Source organism: Poeciliopsis prolifica, unplaced genomic scaffold (genome assembly GCF_027474105.1).
Source record: "Poeciliopsis prolifica strain line A6 unplaced genomic scaffold, Auburn_PproV2 SCAFFOLD037, whole genome shotgun sequence".
In the NCBI taxonomy this organism is placed as follows: Eukaryota; Metazoa; Chordata; class Actinopteri; order Cyprinodontiformes; family Poeciliidae; genus Poeciliopsis; species Poeciliopsis prolifica.
The window spans coordinates 4970001-4992246 of NW_026562412.1; the positions used below are offsets into that span (position 1 = coordinate 4970001).

A 22246-nucleotide genomic window follows, 5' to 3' on the forward strand; every position below is an offset into this window, starting at 1 on the left:
TCAGCTCCGGGACGATGTTCCAGTTAATCTTCCAGCCTTTTGTAATTAGATAATTCAAAGAAAGGCGGAGAATTAATAGCAGCAGCAACATGGGGATGGTCCAGCCATGCCACGCTGTGTAGAGGTATGTGACAAACCAAAATAGAGACAGGTGTCGAGAGTTCCAATTGCACAGGGCGTCAAGGTTATTGCAGAGATTTTGTAGTGGAATGGCATCTCTTTCCGCCCGTTTCATGTTCTCTTCTAACTTCTTGGGACTCAGTTTGTCCTCTTTCTTTGCAATTGGTTCCTCTGGCTGGACGAGTAGATCTCCAAAGTAATTTTCAAATTGATGGGACAACTTTTTCCAGTAAGTGTTCCACACAGAGTCATTGTCCTTCGGAGGTGCTGGAATGTGAGATGACTCAGGTGACATATCTTCAACCTTTCTTTGATCTCTGTGGTGTTCCTTCCTCAGTTCCCGTTGAAGTAATTTAATATAATTCTCATTTTTTTCAACCTTCTTCCTTAGCAGCTCTTGTTCTTCCAATGAATCTTGCAGCCGTCTCTGCATCTCTTTGATTTCCCCGCTGTCACAGGAAATCTGGGCTTCCTGCTCCAGTTCTGAGTCAGATTCACTCAGGTCATCTCGCGTACTTTCGTCAAGTCTTCATCGCTGGAGTCAAGTGAGATTTGTGGCTCAAGGCACGGAAAATGGATTTTCTTGGAGCACTTCGACATTTTTGTTGCTGCTGATTTGACTGTCTGACAGAACTTTATGGGCTCAGTGTTGGCGCGCAAGACATTTAGAACTTTAGAACTTCTTTGATCTATTGTGATGTACATGATGTCTCTTATGACCATCAGTGAGGTCACTGGAGGTCTGAGGCAAGGTCTCGCTTCTGATCGTTGTTATGGAAACGATCAGATCAGTTCTGAACGAGTCAAGCTGAAATAACGACTAAATACTTCAATAATAAGTCATACTTTTTATTTATTTAACATGAAGAGATTAACAGTAGATTTCTATGTGATTGAACTTTTGCGTTTGTGGTTTTCCGCTCCAGCGCCCTTAAAACTGTATCTCAGCAACCCTGAATAGGATCGCCGCCCATCCCGTGAAATAGGGAGTCGTCCCATATTTGGCAGTTAAATATGCGTCCTGTGTTGAACCGATACATAACTGTCCCATAGACACGCCTGTAATAAACACATCAACATTAAGTTTAACAATAATGGCCAAATATATATATATATATATATATATATATATATATATATATATATATATATATATATATACATATATATATATATATATATATATATATATATATATATATATATATATATATATATATATATATATATATATATATTTGTTGAATCATTCACCAAGTTGTGTCAGGAGGTTATCAGACAGATTATCTGAAATGTTTCACTCCTTTGCCTTCTCCCAGTGCTAACAAGAAACAACCAATCAGACCCAAGAGGCGGGTCTTAGTGCTGTCAATCAAGAGTTGTGTGTGCTGCACCTAGGAGAGCCTGTCATGAATGCTAGTTAGCATAGCCACCAATGACGATGGATAAACTGTTTTCCTGTAACAATAAGCTGTTTCTCCACTATAAGCACATTGAGCAGTGAGTACATGAGGGTGATTGACAGCCATAAGACCCACCTCCTGGCTCTGACTGGTTGTTTCTGATCCAGCAAGGTGCATTTCTTCTGACATTAAGGTTTAGGGGATTGCTCTTTTTACGACTTAATTTTAGCAAATATTTAAAAAAAAAATTTTTTTAATAAAAATCTTTGCTCTTTTGAAGGTTTTTATTAAAAAAAAAACTGTATTTTTGCATATAGCTCCAGGTAATCAGATAATATCAAGATTTCTGACTCACTTTTGGATGCACAGTTCTGAAATTATGAGAATTATCTTCTATCCTAAGCTAAAAAGGAACATCCCAGCAGCTTCTGCAGCGGTGTTTTTCTTCTTTTTGGACGTTTGTGGGTTGCTGACAGTTCGTAGCATCGTTCCAATTGCTTTCAGAAACACTGACTGTCACGACCTTGTGCTAAATAATACAGCTTTACAGAGAGCAGGGGAATTTTTCTGCGAGCACAGGTGTGCTCCGATAGTCTCATAAGCCCGCGGGCGGCACAAAGAAAGAAAGATGCTTCCTTGGTGAAAAGGAACGGGGGAGGCACAAAAGTGCAGGCGAGGATCAACAATGGCTTCTTCCTCGGGGAGGATTTGGTTTTGACCTTCAGGCGCAGCTTCAAATGAACGCGACTCCCGAGGAGGAAATCAAAAATCCCGATGACCCTGAATCCCTCCACCCTTCTGCAGGCTTTGAATGGAAAATATGATGTTTGAAAAACACGAAACACGTTTTCAGACGAGCAGAGAGACAAAAAGTGAGCCGGTGAGGCCTACAAACAGCACCAGCAGCGACACTCACTTCTCTTTATGCATTCAAATCTGTGAGCACAAAACGCCGTAAACACATGAAATGATAATAGTAATGTGACTGGGACTCGGTATCTGTGCTTTAATTGACCATTTAATTGCACAATTTGAGATTTATACAATAAATTTGCTCAGTGGAAACAACAGTTTCAGAAAAATTATTTTTTTTATTGAAAGGTTTTGGCACCAGTAAGAAGTGGATTATTTAATTGTATTCAAAACTGGTTTATTTCATAAAACTGCAATGGAAACACTTTTTCTGCATGATCCACACCGGAAGTTGCCACTTGTGAAAACAGCAAAGAAGACGTAGACAGGAAGTTGTAGAAGGATCAAGAGCTGCATTTTTTTAATGACTTATTGCAGAAATAAATTTATTCACCTGTGATTTTAATTACTTTTCTTATTTAATGAAGACATAGCAATTGCAAAAATTTGTTTTTTTCTGCAAATCAGAGACATATTGACAAAGGTTTGGCTGTTAAATTGAATGAGAAGCTTCTGCTTTCAGTTGTTCTTGTATCTCTACTAAAGTATCAATCAATCAATCAATCAATCAATCAATCAATCAATCAATCAATCAATTAAATATCTTTGCACTAGAAACAGAACCAAAAATACTTGGTAAGAGTTTAAGTTTTTGCAGTGTAGTTCTAAAACATTATATGCTTTTATATTGTTTTTGTTTTATGTATTTCAAATGAGATTTCCAATTAAGTTTATGATCCAAAACAAAATCCTAAAAGTGTAACTTCCAACCTCACTAAAATGAGAAAAAAAACAAATCAGTTTTTTAAATCTGGTCGCTGTGCCTTTCACCCCTTGACCCGATTCTGCCCAAGTTGTGCAAAATCGTCTGATGGAGTGTAATCCATGCAGCTTCTTAATCCAGTTCACTGCAGGGGTCATCTTGACATGCCGTGATGGGTTGACAGGGTAAGTGGCCAAACTGCTGAGTCAGTCAGTGAGACGGGGCACTTACACTGCAAAAAATACCCCTAAATATTACCGAGTATTTCTGAACAGGTAGTGCAGATATGATGGTACACTTGAAATAAGACAAAACTAACTTACAAGTAACTTTTACACAAGAACTATGAATTTCTTTTATGTCATTAATCCTTTTATATTGATGAAAATGTTTTAGTTCCATTTATAGATTATTTCACTGACAACATGAGAAAAATGCCTTGTTATAAGTGAAATAATCTGCTGGTGTAACTACCACTTTTCCATCAATATTAAGGAATTACTTACTTAAAATAAGTGTTGATATGTTGCCCAAAACTTACTTTTAATAATAGGATCTTTGCACTAGAAAATACTTGGTAAGATTTTGCGTTTTTGCAGTGTACGTCAAAAATTCCTCAACATGCAGATTTTTCACTTATTTTATTACAGAAAAGTTACTTGTAAGTTAAGACTGTCTTATTTCAAGTGTAGTAACATATTTACACTAGAAGACCTGTGTCAAACTCGAAACCCGTGGGCCAAATGTGGCCCGCTGCAGCTTTTTATGTGGCCCTCTGCAAAAAATCTGCAAAACTCACTCAAAGTTCACACAAAATTCGCACAAAATCAACAGATTCCCACACTTTTTTCTGATTTTTACTGAACATTTTTCTCAAATTTGGCCAAAAGCTTTGGGTTTAAATGATTTCTGCCTCGTGTTTCTTAATGAAACTATAACTTGATGCCCATGACTGATACAGCAATCTAAAAAAGTCACATTTAACATCATATGTTAGCACAAATATCACAAAAATGCCTTACAAACATTTAAACTAGAGCCACAAAATCTGAACAGACTGATCAGTGTGAAAAGATGTTCAATGTGATTTAATGTTAATATTTAGCAGTTGAATTGTTTGCATCAACATTCTGGCACAAGCAGGTCTTCGAGAACATTTAGGTTTTTGATTTGGCCTAAAATGAAAATAAATCCCAAGAGTCTAAACCCAAATAGTTGGTGTAATTTTGTGTTTTTGCAGTGAGCTGGCCGAGGAGCAGAGCCGCAGGAGGCGTTTTCTCAGGAAACTTCAATGAATCCACCAGGAATAAAACAACAAATCTCCACACTTCACATGGAGATAATGAAGATTTTCACTTTCAAACATCTGAGGCTGAAAATCAGGGAGTCTCAAAGGGCAGCGATGCAATACGACCCGCTGCAGGCTCAGAAAAATCCTGCTCTCCTTGTGTGTCACTTAACAGCTACAGGAAAAGACTTTCTCCATAATTTTGCTGATAGCGCAAAGTGTCTCCATGAGGCTAATGCTTTATGTCAGATTCTATACAAACTGGCATATTAGAACAAGTGGATCCACCTTTGCTTCCCCTTGAAAAGGCTTCTCCTCCTGCCTGCAACACTTGGCAGCAGTGAGGTTTTTAAAGCATCAGCGCCGTTGAAAAGCTGATGACTGAGCTCTGAGTAGAAATGCTCCAGCGTTTCTCAACGTTTTCCTCTATTTCCCCCCCTCGTTTTATTATCAACACTTCAACAACGAGGAGGTGAATTGATGAGAAGAGCGACGGAGGGAGGGTTACATGCAAAATAAAATAAACTAAAAAACAGACAAGGAGTGCCAGGCTGGAAAACTGGCATGCTGCGGTTGTATGTCAGTCACCTAGCAACAAGTTCTCCCTCCCTCCACCAAATCACTTAACCCCCGCTTCCCCCGTCTCCCGCTGAGCTCTCTAATTCAACAAATCTGCTCCAAATGTATGGCTGCGCCTCCAACAAAACGCATTCTGGGCTGTGGGCCTCCGCTGAACGCGGCACTCAGCTGCCCATTGACCAGAGGGGCCTTTCTCTGCACACCCTAAAGAGCGGCGGACAAAGACCCTGAAAGCAGGGGCAGCTCCACAGAGAAAACATTTGCTTGTAATTGTGTTTGACTGCATAATGAAAATGATGTTCTTTTTTAATTTGGGCTTGTTAAGGCCACACTATTTTCCTCTGGTCACCTGACGATTGTAAAGAAGCAGCCCCTCACTTGGCCTGCAGGCCGACCAGGGGGGAAAATATTGAAAATGCTCCAAAGACCTGGCCTCTCTTTGCTTTAACCCCTCTTGTGTCTGAAGTGTTCTCTGGCAAAAAACATAAATATGTGGACTCTGTTCATTACAGGATGGGATAGAGGATAGACTCCCCCTCCTTTTTTTTATTTTGCAGAGAAAGATAATGACGACACACACACACAGACGCTCAGCCGGAGCTGTGAGAAGGTTAGCATTCCTGCTCCTTCTTCAGTGAAGCAGACCATTAGTGGACCCAAAACAGAGCTTCAATGGCCACATTCACATCCAGCAATTATTTTGCACTTTTTAGCCTCCAATTTCCTGTTTCATCAGCGTGTTTATCCACATTCACGTCTCACTCGGCAAAGGTCGCAGCCTTCAGGTGAATGTTAAATCCTGCAAGGCTGCACTGTGACACATTTTAAGAAAAAAAACTGGGTTATATTTGGTTTTCCTTCACACTGCTCTCCTTTAATATTCCAATCCTGTAACATCCGATTCATGTCAGAAACTGACGCACCTCTGAACCGCCGCTGGTTTCCATTAATCCGCCTATGGACGCCTATTCAGCGATTTAATTGGTTTAAGTTGGGCTCTCGTTTTAAGAGCCGTCCGCTGGAAACGCTCCGACAAAGCACAAGTCGTCTGAGAGGTCGCAGGTAAAAAGTAAGAGCTGCGACCGACTTGGACGAACGTTTAAGTTTTTGTGTCCAGGAGGCCTGAATGCCTGAGTTAACCCCAACGGTTAATCGAAGCCTTTAAAACAAACCAGAAGCGCCTTTTCTCTTCTCCTCTTCTTTCAGATGAAAAGCTCCGTTTAAGTTGTTTAAGTTCGCAGCAGTCAGAGAACAGAGAGGAACCAGGCATGAACAGCCAAATATGACTCAAATATGACTTTTAACCAGATTAGTTTCAATATTTTGGTTTTTTTTTCTTCAGTTGTTCATTTTAAAATGGGAATCAGGTGTTCAGTATTTACCAAGTCAGTAATATCTCATCTGTGCTCAAACAGAATTAATTAACATTTTGTATCAAGTGTTCATAAATACGTTTATTTTTAAACAGAAATAATATTTTCTTGTACATCCTGCAGTAATTCAGATTTATTTAAAATCTCATTAATATCTATGTGAATATTCTGTAACTTACACATCTGTAAAATTATTATTTGTCAGTTTAGGATGAGTCTGAGTGAACAAACTTAATTGTGGAGTTCCTCAGGGCTCCAGTCTCAGGTCACTTTTATTCAACTTATGAAGGATCCCAAAATCTTTCTGTATACAGTTGATTATAAAATGTTGAACATGGGAATCAAGTGTTAAATATTTACCAGGTCAGTAAAATTTGATCTTTATCAGCTGAGCTCAAACAGAATTCATTAACTTTTTGTATCAAGTGTCCATAAATGTGTCTACTTTCAAACCACAATCCAGTTTTTTTTGTACATCCTGCAGGAATTTATACATATTTCAGATCTCACATTAATCTGAATTCATCTAAATGCAAATATTTTGAAATTTACGCAGCTATTAAGCAATATTTTTCAGTCAGTTCAGTGTGAATCTGAGTGAGTGAACTTAATTTGTGGGGTTCCTCAGGGCTCCATTCTCAGACCCCTTTTATTCAGTTTAGTAGGATTGTAAAATCTTCTTGTATACAATCACATTCAATAAAAAGGAATTTTACTGAATCAATCATCAGGTGAAATACATTAAACTCAGTCTTTATTTATGATTTTCCCCTTGCAGCGAATAAAAATATTACATTTCAGATTAAAATCTCAAATCAGAATAACAAAAATCACTGTTTTAATAATAAAAATTATGTTAAATACCTGTTTAAATGTTATTTACAAAAGATACTTTTAATCTGCCTCATTGGAACATAAATTTAACTTCCTACAATCACCTTTTGCTACAATGTCTTATTTCACTTGTAACAACACATTTTCTTTTTTAAAAATACCATCTCCACCTGCGGATTATTTTTTTATAATAAAATTTTTTCTATATTATGAGTGAAATAATGTGCCAGTGGAAATAGTAATTTTTCATCTATTAATAACTGACTGACTTTCAACAAAATCTTATGTTTTGCTGAAAAGTTACTTGTAAAATTAGTTTTGTTTTATTTAAAGTGTACTGAGATATTTCCACTAGAAGCTACAGATTTTGTTTGTGCAGTGTATCGCCCCAGTTTGTGCTGCGATGGTGTAAAACGCCGGACGGTGTCAGACTGGAGGGTCTGGGCGTCGCCCTTCCCTCCAATGATTAACAACTTCCAGCTCCATGAGGCTCTAAATCTGCCAACAAGTTTGCACGTCCGACCACTTTAATAATTTATTAATAAAGTGGTGGAACAGAGTGGGTACTTTCATCATAAGTCCAGGGTGTTCAATCTGAGGCTCGGGGGCCTTTTGTGGCACTTGCACTGATTTTGTGCGGCCCTCATCTGCAATTAAAAAATTATCCAAATGTAGCCCGAAGATGCAAATGGAGACTTTTAATTTGTTATCGGGGGCAAAATTGTTACCAACATAATTTTCTTCCGCAGGAAAATGAAAATGCAGCACAAAGTATTTGTGTTTTATAACCAAGTTTCAACAAACAGTAAAATGAAGAGACATTTATTGAAAAGCCAACTTCCCTGAACCCAATTCTGCTTTTATTCTTTATTCAACTCGGCTAAATACAGCAAACATTTTGGAAAAAAGTGACCCAAATCCTTTTTCTTGAGCCCAAAAGTAACTGAAAATGTAAAAATTAAATGTTTTTGTTTCAATACAGCAAACATGCAAAGTTAAAGAGTTTTCTAGAAAAACTTGGAAATTACTGAATTTCAAACATACAGCGAAGGATTAGGACCACTGGGGAAAAAAACAAAATCAATGCAATCTGACTTTAATCTCAGAATCATAAGTGAAATTCTGAGACAATCTTTCACAAGTTTTTCAGAATTTCTGAAAAATTTCTCAGAATTATTTCACTATTTTTTCTCCAAAAACTTTTGAGTTTTTGTCAGAAATTTACTCCTTTTTTAATCAGCAATGGCTCGTTGTTCTTATCAAAAGCACAGTTGTAAAAATTGCTACTTTATTTGCTTGATTTTAGCACATTTTTTTTCTTGGCCCTCCTCGAGTTTTGAGTCCACATTTTTTCTCCATGTGGCAGAAAAACAAGGATTATTTCTGCGGCAGCTTTTGATGAGACACAGACGCCGTCCGAGCTTCTAGGCGCCAACATCCAGCTCAGTTTCACGATACAATAAACTCTTTGATGTGGAAATTAGTTGAAGGTTACAAATGACTTTCGCTTCATCGAATTTTTCCCTTTAACGTGGCAAAGATTTATTCTGAGACAAAACCTGCTTCAAAAATAAATTTATACCAGTAAAAACCATCTCAAAGGAGGATTCATGTCTGAAGTATGAACTTTTATGACATTTTAAATGAATCATTATATTAATTGACAGAAGAAGAACATGAGTTTAGCTCATATTACACTGCAAAAACTCAAATCTTACCAAGTATTACTGGTTTAGTTTGTTGTGCAAATGTCTTAGTTCACTTGAAATAAGACAAAGCTATCTTACAAGTAACTTTTCAGCCTGTTTTAAGTCAGTAATTTCTTAATATTGATATAAAAGTTCTAGTTTCATTGACAGATTATTTCACTTATAACATGGAAAAAAAATCTTATTAAAAGGGAAATAATTTGTCAATGAAACTAGAACTTTTTAATCTCTATTAAAGGATTATTTACTTAAAACAAGCTGCTATCTTGCTGAGAAGTTACTTATAAATTAGAAACTAGACAAAAATACTTGGTAGGAGTTTGTGTTTTTGCAGTGTAAATCACCGTTAAAAGTAAATATATTTTTATTAAAAAGTAAAAAGTATCCAGCCAAAAATTTACTGAAGAGCAAAATAGAGTTTATTAAAAACTCAAGTATTGAGTAACTGATCAAATTATCAATCATTTAATAATAATAAAAAATAATCAGACTAATCAAAAATATCAAGCTAAGTGGAAATTTTGGAAATTTAAGAACAAAAATGACAATAATTAATAATATAATTAACAAAAAATAACTAAATCAAGCCAAAGAAATCTTTTCCAAATCAGTTTCTCACAAAGAAAAATGTGAAAATTTTAACAAAATCTGTCTGGTGAATTTCTGTTCTTCATTCAGTGGGTGGAAAATCCAGAAATTTTACTCAAATGAGAGTAAAAAGTACAACGTAGTAGAAAATACTCCTTAAAATAAATGTAACTGAGTAAATGTAACTAGTTACTACCCAACTCTGGTTAATCACAGTGTTTAGTCTCTTGTTGGTGTTTAAATCTCCTCATAAAGAAAATTCTCATCTAGCTTTAATTTATTGGTTAGCTAGCTTCAAGGCTAACAGGTTAAAGGTCGCATGAAGGCTTTTGACTCACGTCAGGCCCATAAACGTGGAGTTTGTTCAGGTTCTGATGTCCTACCTTCAGCTTCATGCAGCTTCTCCTCCCCCTCAGTGTTTCCCCTCTTTCCTCCTCCTTGTTGTGTGTTTTCATGATAATTGGCAGCAGTTGAACTGCGAGCCATAAATCAAGAAGTGCAGAGGGTATTAATGAGTCGGACCACCCAGGGGAACTATTTTCCCCGCACTTTCCTCGCAGACAATGCGGAGCTACTTGAGTGCGCCGCGGCCCGAAAACCGTGAATGAACATTCACAAGAGCAGCGCTCCCCTGCTGCCGCGTTTCCACCCGGCTAATGGTCGCAATAAGGACCGATTAAGTATTTATTCTGGAGGAAGCTGAAGCGCTCTGGACAAAAACAGATCATTCTGTTCAAACATGTTTGGGTCACAAGAATGAAGCTGTTGCAGAAAAAGTTAAAAGCTTCATCCGGTGTTGGAGACAGACATGTTGATACAGTAAGAGATGCTTAATCTGTTTTCCCCCTGATTTATTGGCCTGACAATAAATCAGATTAAAACTTTTCTCTTTAAGTCGTCTCAGATTAACGACACAAACATTACTGAGTATTTTTGTCTAGTTTCTAGAGAAAATATCTTAGTATACTTGAAGTACAACCAGAGGCCAAAAATGAAACTTGAGTAAAAGTAGCAGAACTTCAACATATTTGTACTCAAGTAAAAGTAAAAAGTGGCCAAGAAGTTTTTCAAATTATCAATCATTTAGTATTTAAACATTACATCATCACATAAAGTCCAATTTTGGTCTTTTAAGAGCAAAACTGACAATAATTAATAAAAGTATATGATAAATAATAAAATCAGGCTAAAGAAAGTTTTTCCAAATTAGTTTATTTTAATAAAAACTTTAAAACTGCAGGTCTGTGTCTCTGTTTGGTGAATTTTTGGTTAAAACATTTTTGTTCTTCATTCAGTGGGTAGAAAATCCAGAAAACTTGTAAAATGTGAATAATGTTGTTTTATTAAAGAAATAATCTGCTTCAGGAATTATTTACATTTTACATCTTTATGAAAAGTTACTTGTAAGTTAGTTTTGTCTGGTTTCATGTTTGTACAAGAAACTATTTCGAAATACTTGCTAAGATTTTGTGTTTTTGTATTTGAATCTGTTCTTTACCAAATTTTAATATTAAGATAATTTCCTAGATAAATTATCACCAAAAACAGCAAAGGTTTGAGTTAATGTGAGACATTAATGAAGAAATAAATTAGTTTTCTTTTAATACATTTGCACTTCTATATCTATAACTATAACTATGTCCATGTACATGTCAATACACGCAAAAACTCAAACTTTTCCCAAGTTTCCTGTCTTGTTTCTGGTGCAAATATATCAATACACTTGAAATACGACAAAAGCTAACTTAGTAGTAACTTTTCTTCAAGAATTTAAGTTAATAATCCCTTAATTAAAAAGTTAATTCATTAGAAAATGGTAAAAAAGTCAAAATATAAATTAAGAAGAAAGTCCAGATTATGGCTCTTATTTATTTTTGCTACTTATAAGTTAGTTTTATCTTCTTTTAAGTGAAGTGAGTTATTTACACCAGAAATTAGACAACAATACTTGGTAAGATTTTGCAGTGTAGAACTTTTTTAATCCATCATTTACGTAAAACAAGCTTCCATGTCTCGCTGAAAAGTTACTTGAAATAAGATAAAAGTAACGTACAAGTAACTTTCAGCAAGAAATTGGAGCTTTTTTAAAACTAAATATTTCCTTAAAAATTAGGAAAAAGTACAAATTCCTCCGGCAGATAATTTTATTTATAATAATAAATCTTCCCAATGTTATAAGAGAAATAATCAAACTTTTTCATCAATATTAAGCATTTATTTACTTAAAACAAGTAACGTTTTGTTGAAAAGTGACTTGAAATGAGATAAAACTTAAGTTATTTGTACTATAAATTAGACCAAAATACTTGGTAAACTTCTGTGTTTTTGCAGTGTATACATCTATATCCACATCTCTCTATATGTCTATACATCTACATCTATCTATAGCTATATATCTACATGTTTATACATAGATAAAATGTCAGATAACCCTGATGTTTTATTGAATCTTTATTCTTGGAGGTAATGTTTTGTTAACTTAAAAACCAAAATTCTTTCCTAAAATCCTTTTAAACATTCCATCCCAAAATGTCTCTATAAATAAATGTTTTCTCTCCATTAAAGCCGACCCTCTGCAGCGAAAGTAGGCCTATAATTGTCTTCCATTATGAAACCTCACAAAGCTAGACCATTGGCTACTAAAATACCAAGGTTAATCTTGATTAAATGTCTTCCCAGGGCACAAAAAGCATGTTTTACATAAAACATCCTTCAGGGGGGATTGATGCGCGATGTTAAAAAGATATATAAAATATTGCTGATGGCAAGGCCAAGCATCCCAACTCTGAAATGAAAGGTATCAAAGAGATTAGAGGAAAACCATTACAAATCAACGCGCCGCTAATATGCCGGCGCCTGCCCTATTATCTCCCCTTAATTCCAGTCACACCAGCAAGACAAAGCTGCAACTTTAATCTTTCCTCAAAGTACATTTTAAGATTCCACATGAATACTTATCGGCGCATAGGCAGTACTTTAGCTTTTGTGCTCATTGTAAAAGGCAAGTTGAGCCGTCTTTAAGCAGCAGCTCACAATGGGCAAAGTGCTGTTTTCAGAAGTCAAAATGGACTTCCTACATGAAAACAGGCTGCAAAGGTGAATGTCAAGCAGAAACGAATTCACACTGGTCCTTTTCTAACAGCTGACTTTAAGCTTTACTAATCATTTCTCTGTGGTTAAATAGGCTTTTGAAGGGCAGGAGAAGTCCAATTAATTCAGCTGTGGAAATGCTTTTGCACAACCAGCTGTGTCTCTGTCCCCCCGAAGGAAATCCTCCTGCAGGCTGAATGACTTTTGTTCCCTTACACTCCAAACGCAGCATCCTTCTGCAGGAGAGAAAAAAATGTTTCCTCCCACACCTGTTGCTGAACTGTGTTTGTGTGCAGGCTGGGAGATAACGCCGGGCTTTATTCCCCTGAATGGGGAACTCCGTCCCACAAAAGAAAGGCGACAAATTACCGAAATCATCACTTCTTCCAAACAAAATGATTCCTGTTTTAGTTTTTTTGTTTTTTTTGAGGAAGGAAAGAGACAGGATGTTTTAATGGCTGCGGCACACTGCAAAAACTCAAAACATTACACATTACTTTTAGTCTAGATCCGCTGCAAATATCTCAGTTCACTTGAAATAAAACAGAACTAACAAGTAACTTTATAGCAACAAAATGGAGCTGGTTTAAGTCAGGAAATTCTTGAAATTGATAAAAAAAAAAACTTTGATTAGGCCACTCCATAGCATGTTGTTTTTTGTATTCCTTGAGACACAATCACTGCATTTATGTAATCCTCATCCCAGTTTTTGTGTAACTACAAGCACCAATTTCCTGGACCTCTGTTAAATTAGGTCAATCATTTTAAAATCTGTTAATTTTTATCACTTATTTTGTGTTAAATATTTGTATTTAGTTGTCATTATCTTATAGAAATCGGTTCTTGTGAAGAGTTTTTTTGTCCTGGGTGTTTCCACATTTTGATGATTATAATTAAAATGTAAAACCAATAAAACATTTAAGCCCAGAAACTGACAGATTTTTATGTATTTTCTATTGTCACTTTGTTCATGTTTTTAAGTGCATGTCTGTTTTTAGCACTGTTGAGTGTTTCAGCATATTTATTTATTTATTTGTTCTTTTCAAGGGGTTTCTACAAAACATAAACATCAATAAAAAGGGAAAACAAAATATAAGATTATAGTGGATTACGGATTATAAAAGCCTCTTTCTGTGTTTTAGTTGCTCATCTCTTTCTTCAACTTCCTGTTTAATCCAGACGCTTTTCTAGCAATCTATTGAGTTTGTTTTCCAGTTGAATTGATCAGGATAAATGTCACATTAAAGGTGATGAAAGGTCACTGCGTTACAATAGGGGTGCCTGTACCTTTAAGAGCGTCTGCTTCTAATGTTTTGCACTTTTCAGCAGAAGTTTAATCTCTCCTGCTGAGCAGAACTCACTTTGCACTGACAGACTTTATTTTTTATGGTATAAAACACCTTATTATTTTTCAAAACCGCTTTTGAAAGAAAATAAATCATAGATTAAATGTTTTTAACTCGATAAATGTATGAAAAACAGTAAAATTACAAATTATTTTCATCTGCAGGTTGAAAAGAAATCCACATGTATTGTAATACATTTCAATACATTTAAGGAAAAGTCGCAATTTGTTTTGGTTCAGAAAGTTTTATTTTTTCAAACTTCAATGTTAATTAATTATGTTGTTTTTTCACCTGCTTAGAAATTAATTTAACATGCAATATTGTAATGAGTCAAGGTAAAACAAATTCAAAAAGCCTTTTGGATGTGTAAAACTTGTCCTTTTTGGTTTGACCATTTAATCCACTTCCAGCACCAACAAAAACTATTTTTTTCTGCATTTAGCCAACTTTAAACTACCAACATAAGCTTTCAGGAAAAAGCTACCAGATGTGTCTGACCTTAGCTGTAAAATTAAATAAAAGAGAAACTTTTTGAAGACCGTAGATTCATTTATTGGTTCAAATCTTGTCCTAAAAGCATCATCGCGTCACAGATTTGCGATCGGCGGCCTCGCAGAATTACTCCAAGGGCTGCCAAAAGCCCCCGAGCCACAGTTTGGATTCCAATGATGTTGGATGTTTCAGCACGTCTTGGAACATTTCCACCGGCTGCAAACGAATATTCAGTTCAGCTCAAGAGAAACAGAGAACCTGCTCAGCTCTCGAGCTTCCAGTTCTGCTTTATGCAGTAAACTGAGACGCTCTCAATGAGGACGATCGCGGCTGCGTGAAGTAAGAGACCAGACTCAGGATTTAACCACTTACTGCCACATGTGGTTCAGAGCTTGGAGCTTTTATTCTTGGAAACAAATTTCAACACAGAAAAAGGTCAGTTGTTTCGACAAGAGTTGATCCTGCTGGTTCCTCTGGGAACATAAACGTGGTCTGGAGATATACAGTACAGGGTCACAACATAAAAACTGCAAAAACACACTATTATCAAGTATTTTGATCTAATTTTCACTGCAAAACACCAAATTTAACACAGTATTTTTAGTCTAGTTTCTTGAACACTTGAACTAAGTCAACTAATACATATAGAAGCTTATTTTTAGTAAATAATTCCTTGATTTTGATTAAAAAGTTTATCAATAAATTTTATAAAATATCTTGTTACAAATGAAAAAGTGCACTTTTACATCATAAAGACATAAAGGAATTATTTACTCAAAACAAGCGCCTTTATTTTACTGGTAAGTTAATTTGAAGTTAGTTTCTAACATACTTCCAATCGAAACAAGACTAAAAATACTTAGCAAGATTTTGTTTTTGCAGTGTTAGTACACTTAAAATATGACAAAACTAACTTACACATGACTTTTCATCAAGAAACAGCAGTTTGTTTTATATATAATAGTCTAAATAATTCTTTAATAACGATTGAACAATATACAACTTCCACTGGCAGATTATCTCACAATATTTTCCTGTGTTTAAGTTACATAATCTGCCAGTATAACTGTACTTTTTCCATCAATAGTAAGTAATTAATGACTTAAAACAAGCTCCCTTGTCTTGCTGAAAAGTTACTTTGTCTTATTTCAGAAACTAGACTGAAATACAGAGTAAGATTTTGTGTTTTTGCAGTGCAGAGCAAACAAACGTGGTCAGAAAAACAAATAAACTGGAAAATCAAGCACCTGCTTTCTTCTTTGAAAACTCTCACCAGTCTGTGAAGCATCAAAGAATCGAAGGATGGACCAAGAAAAACGTAAACCTGACTTCAAACTTCCTGGCATAGAGACACATTTAAAGGCTGAAGTAAAGTCTCCCTCTGTGTAAAACCTCTTGTAATTTATCATCTCACACACACAGGGTGGAAATACTGTGACAGAGGCAACAGCAATGTTCTTAAAGTGGTCCAGTGGAAAATGGCAGGAAGAAATAAAAATGTCCTTCATAATTTACATACAGTGTTTGAGTTAAATATTTACAGTTGAAACCAGATTTTATATAAAGATGCTCATCTCACCGTGTCACATTAAATCAGGCTCATGAGTCACAATGAAGGACGGAAATGTAATGATGGTCATTGCAGCCAAACATTTTGTGATTTCACATCTGAGTCCATTAAACTCGGTTTGATTGGGATCCAAAGTTTCAACATTTGTTTGGTTTTCAGCCGATTCGGTTCGCTTTCAAACTGCAAACGACTCCAGCTAAATGAAAAATCAGTTCCCCTCCTCGCCTGTGGTGGCGCTGCACCAAGAACCACTGAGGGAAAAGAACTCAGAAGAAGACATGAGCGCAACTTCCTTCTTTGCAAAATGTAAGCAAAATGGAGAAGCGTCTAATTTTAGAGGTTACAGAATTTCTCTTTTGTTTTTGGTCAAAGGTGTAATAAAGTCTGGCTTTGTTTAGTTTGTTTTTACCCAGAATGCCCTGCGCTGCAGTCCACTTCCTGGTTTCAGAGCGGTCTCTGTTCTGCTTGGCGTCCACATTTGAATTCAAACCGCACCAGAGTTCACTTCGACCGACCGGACCCGGTTTTGGGCAGATCAGAACCAGGATTGTATGAACAGAGGAACACGGCGCTTTAGCCAAAACTCAGTCATGACACCTTCCAAAAGAAAGTAATTTACAAAAAAACTCATGTACAAGTTTTTTATTTGTTTAGTAATTATTTACTTAATATTTATTAAATTAATTTACTGGACTCAGAAAACAATATATCTGGTTTCAACTGTAGTTTTGGCTTTAAGCTGACAAGAACAACACTGGCAACAAAAACAGCAAAACATTTTAAAAATAAAATTTAAACTTTTCAGTATTCTATGTGCAACTGGGGAAACAGTGAATTAAAATATTTCTTTAGTTAATCCTGGGCCTTCAGCAGTTTGAGCCTGGAAATAGAAGTGATGTATTTAATCTGCCTCTTGTTGTGCTTCTCTTTCTATGGATGATGTTAAGTTTAAACTCTGCTTTGCAGAAAATGCTCCTGTTTGTCGACCAGAGCTGGTCAGGAATATTAAACTGAACTTCTTCATGTTTTGTGGCCTGAAACTTCGTTTTTCTTCAGTATTTCTCAGGCTTTGCTAAAGTAAATCGGCTTAGTCCTTCAGGAATTGTTTGGACATCTTCGCTCAGCTGATTCAACCAAACACAACTCGACTCTTTCTGAACTTTAGTAACATTCAGGTTTTAAAAGCGTCATTTTGAAATTAAGCTAAATGTGTAGCAGCTAATTTATCCATCAAAGCTGCATGTTGTTGCAGGCAACACACAGTAGACGATACGTTGAAGTATTGTTGGAGCCAGGGCCTTCACACACACTCCTCATGGGAATTTATTTTCTGTGCAAGGGTTAAATTTATTGTGGATTTCTTCCAACCCACAGAGTTAATTAATGCTGCACTTCAAAAAAGCACTATTTTACCAACTAGTTTTGGTTTAATTTCTAGTACAAATATCTTATTGCACTTAAAATAAGACAAAACTAACTTAGAAATAACTTTTCATCAACATATAGCAGCTTGTTTAAGTCTATTATTCCTTGGTATTGATGAGAAAGTCCTAGTTCCACAGGCAGGTTATTTAATAAAAATTGTCTTCTGGGTTTGTTTTTATCAAATATTAGAACATTTTTGATAATAATGTTTGTTTTGACCTTGTGTGGATCAGAGAAAATTCACAATAAATTCAACTTGCACCAGTAACTTGATTACAGAAATGCTAATTAAAAGACCAAAATAAACAAAAGATTGATATGAATGAGGAGTGTATGAAAAGTTCTGAACAGAATTGTGTCTAACTTTGTTAAAGAAGCAAATGTTTGCTTCATCTTTTTGAAATTATCTCCCGTTTTAGCTGAAACCACGGAAGAAGAGGATGGCGAGGTCCTGAGGGGAGAAGAGCAGGGTGAAGATGAGGTGAAGTATGTCGACAGAGATGCAGGAGGAACGACTCGATCACAAAGGACAGACTGAATGCAGCGTCGCTCAGACTGAATGCAGCGGCGCTCAGACTGAATGCAGCGGCGCTCAGACTGAATGCAGCGGCGCTCAGACTGAATGCAGCGGCGCTCAGACTGAATGCAGCGGCGCTCAGACTGAATGCAGCGTCGCTCAGACTGAATGCAGCGGCGCACAGACTGAATGCAGCGGCGCTCAGACTGAATGCAGCGGCGCTCAGACTGAATGCAGCGGCGCTCAGACTGAATGCAGCGGCGCTCAGACTGACTGAATGCAGCAGCGGCGCTCAGACTGAATGCAGCGGCGCTCAGACTGAATGCAGCGGCGCTCACACTGAATGCAGCGGCGCTCAGACTGAATGCAGCGGCCCTCACACTGAATGCAGCGGCGCTCAGACTGAATGCAGCGGCCCTCACACTGAATGCAGCGGTGCTCAGTCTGCATGCAGCGGAAATGAGTAGGTTCTGTACACTGCAAAAACACAAAATCTTAATACACTGCAACTAACTTACAGGTAAATTTTCAGCAAGATGTAGGATCTTGTTTTGAGTCAATAATTCCTCAATATTGATGATTGCTAGTTCCGTTGGCAGGTTATTTCACTTATAACACTGGAAAAGTTTTTTCAATAGCTGAATTTGTTTTTGCAGTGTAGAAAATTAGTATTTGGTTCCTGAACTACAAAAACAAAATTTTACCAAAGCTTTTTGGTCTAGTTTCAAGTAAAAATATCTTAGCAAACATAAACTAACTTACTAATAACAAGACATACGGGTCTGGAAAAAAAATAAGAGACCAGTTAAAATGACCAGTTTCTCTGACTTGACTTTTTATAGGTTTATGTTTGAGGGAAATGTTCTTTTATTCTGTGAACTTTAGTATTGCCTGGAATACTAGATACCAGGACAAAATTTACAGAAAATGAGAAATGGTTGAAATAAAAGACGCAGGGCTGAAATAATGCAAAGAAAACAAGTTCATATTTATTTAGAAACAACAAAACTAATGTTTTATCTCAGGAAGAGTTTAGGAATCAATATCTGGTTTTCAATGGGTCTCAGTGCAGTGCAGTTTTAAATCAATAATTCCTTCATACTATTAAAAAGTTCTAGTTCCTCTGGTGAATTATTTAACTTAAACCAAGACGTGAAATAATTTGCCAGTGAAACGAGTTCTGACTAATCAATATTGAAGCATAATTTACCTTAAAACAGCTGATAACTTGCTCGTAAGTTAGTTTTCTCTTATTTCAAGTGTATTAAGATACTTATGCTAGAAACCAGACCAAAAACACTTGGTAAGATTGTGTGTTTTTGCAGTGTATAAACTCAGACGTGGCATCCTGAGACTCTGTGGGGTTTAATCAAAAGTATTAATGGTTTAAGGATCCACAGAGTCCATGTCACTGCAAAGGCAATAAGAGATAAGCATGTTAGAAAAATGTACGAAGGAAAGAATCTAAAGAATGTATCATGATTTTAAGACCAAATGAAAACAATTATGGATTGACAGAAGACAACAGGGAAAAGAACACAGATTCATTCAGAGGCGTCTGAACTTTAAAATGAGTCAAACATTCAGGATTTATGTATACACAGACACTCCGATGGTTTTTGGTTTTCTTTGTGGGGCAGAAATGCAATGGCTGCATGTTGGTGCTGCATGTTGGTGCTGCTGCCTTGCAGTTCGGGTCGCATGTTCTCTCCTGCTGCAGCTTCCTCTCACAAAAACAGAAACTGTTACGTTAAATCGTCTCCTAAAGCGGTATGAATGCAAACATTCAATAAAAAATGAATGCTTCATTTTATTGACACAACAACGTAAAACATTGGCAACTTCAGGTAAACACTGCAAAACCACAAAATCTTACCAAGTATTTTTTTGGTTTGGTTTAGTGCAAAAATCTTTGTACACTTGAAATAAGAAAACTAACTTACAAGTAACTTTTCAGCAAGATATAGGTTGTTGACATTTTTAGATATTGAATCAAATTTTATGATAATAATCTCAGGATTTTTTCAGTATTTTCTGAATTAAAATCAGAATCCTTTTTTTCAGTGACCCTAGTCTTTTTCCATATACTTGAGTGCATTTTTTGGCTAATCTCTGTATGTAACTTTCATAAAAAACAACAATAATGGTGAAGTTAGTGAACTTTTGACATTTTAGGAATGTAGATAAAAGCAACATTTGGCGTTTTAACGTCTGGTTTTAATGTTTTTGCTCCCTGGAAGTGCGGACAACCAGTCAGTTATTCTGAGCTCCTTTCTTCTCTCCTTTCCACACAATGAAATATGAAGGGAGAAAAAGAGGCGGATATAGTGGGCAGCTGTCAACAACTTCCCCAGCTTCCCGCCACAGCTGATCAATCAGCCCCATATCTGAACCTCAGCAGCGCCGAGCCGCTGGCTACAGCTGACATTAATCCTAAATCTTTGAGTCAGTGCAGAGGAATGACGCGGTTGGTGTGACTGAATGCTGATGCAGGCTCTAACAAGCGAAGGTGCTGATGCTAATGAGCGAATCTGTGGCCCTTTAACGAGCTTGCATCATTTGATGTCCTAATTTACAAAGAGCTTTGTGTCTCAGGGCTGCAGGATAATGAGCTGGACAGGGATTCCCAGGGCAGCAGCTTGTGTAACCCATCTCATGCTGGGGAGGGGTTGGAGAGCAGCAGGGACAAATATTTCATTTTCATAGGGATTGGGAGGGAGCATGTCAGGCCGGCTTGATATGATTGTTTGTACACACCAATCCTGGAATCGCTGCGTTCAAGTGAGAAAAGCTTGTGTTCTCTGTGACAAACTGACCTCCGGCAACAAGAGCACTCAGAGAAAGAGGAAACGGAGAAGGGAAGCATGGCGAGTGCGCTTTAAATGAGAGACACAACAACTTGACCTGGATTTGGGGAAGTACAAAATAGCACAGCTGAAAAACAGATTATCCATCTTTTTCAACTCGAACCTTAACTAGAGATGCTTCGATACCTAGTAGATGAGATTGAAATTAGTTCTGATTGATTAACTAATAAAGTCTGTTTAAGGTTTAGTGTCGTAGTTTGGCCAAAGTTCATCAGAGGGCGCCGCCGGTCATCCTGAAGCGGAGCCGACCATTGATACAAAAACAAAGATGGCGGCGCAAAAGCAGAACTGGAAAGAGAAAGTGTTTATATTATGTCACAAAATTGACTTTATGTGACATAATATAAACACTTGACCAGCTTGAGTGTTTATGTTATTAGCACCTGGATAGCTTTTTACTCTTAAAGAGTGAAAATGCTGTTATTAGCTATTAAAAGCATGATGGAGCAGCAGCGTTGACTTGCCATTAAACAATTACGGATGTGCTTTGAAGGGAAGGATGTTATGACAAAAAAGTGGAGGAGAAAACGCAGGAAGTTGTAACATTATAACCCTAATTCAGCACAAAATGAAAAAATAGCCCTTTATGTAGTGGCAGACAAGAAAACTCAGATTTTTAAGAAAATGACCAGTTAGACAATTGACAAAATCAATCAATTTTAGATTAAATCATAGATGTGGGTGGAGGACCAAAAATTGTACTCAAAAATGAATAAGACCACGTCGACATATTTTTAATATTAGTAAAAGTAAAACGTAGCCATGGAAGAAACTATTCAAGTGTAAAAAAGTATTTGGTAAAACGTCTGCTGAAGTACTGAGTAACTGATCAAATGATCAATCATTTGATATTTTAAAATGACGTCATCAGATGATCCAAGATATAAAATTAAGTCAAATTTTTGGTATTTTAAGGATAAAAATGACAATAATTTATATAACAAAGATTAAGCAAGATCAGGCAAAAGAAAATTTTTTCCAAATCAGATTTTTTCAATATAAAAAGTATAAAATTTTAACAAATTTTGGTCAAAACATGATTTTTCATTCAGTGGGTCGAAAATCCAGAAATCTGAGTAGCAATAAAAAAATCACCCACGTAAATGTACAAATACAACAAAAAGTACATTTTTGAAAGTTGATGATGGATTTGTTTCTCCAAATGAAGCAAATCCATCATCTTCACCGAGGAACCAGGATCCGGATCCTGATTCTCTCTGAGGCAAATTAACCAATGTGGAGTTCAGTGACCTCAGTGTCAAGACCGTGCACCCAGAGTGCACCAGCGCGCCCGCCGCCCCCCGCCTCTCACTGCCGCGGCTGCATTAGTCAGGCTCAGATGGGTTTTTTTCCGCCATGAGTATCAGAGC

The 22246-nt window shown here is 36.6% G+C and overlaps 1 pseudogene; it reads right to left on the reverse strand.

Annotated features, from left to right (window-relative positions):
- Positions 1-561, reverse strand: part of LOC129374806 (GRAM domain-containing protein 4-like) — a 1869-nt pseudogene extending 1308 nt beyond the window's left edge.
- Positions 562-22246: the final 21685 nt, after the last annotated feature.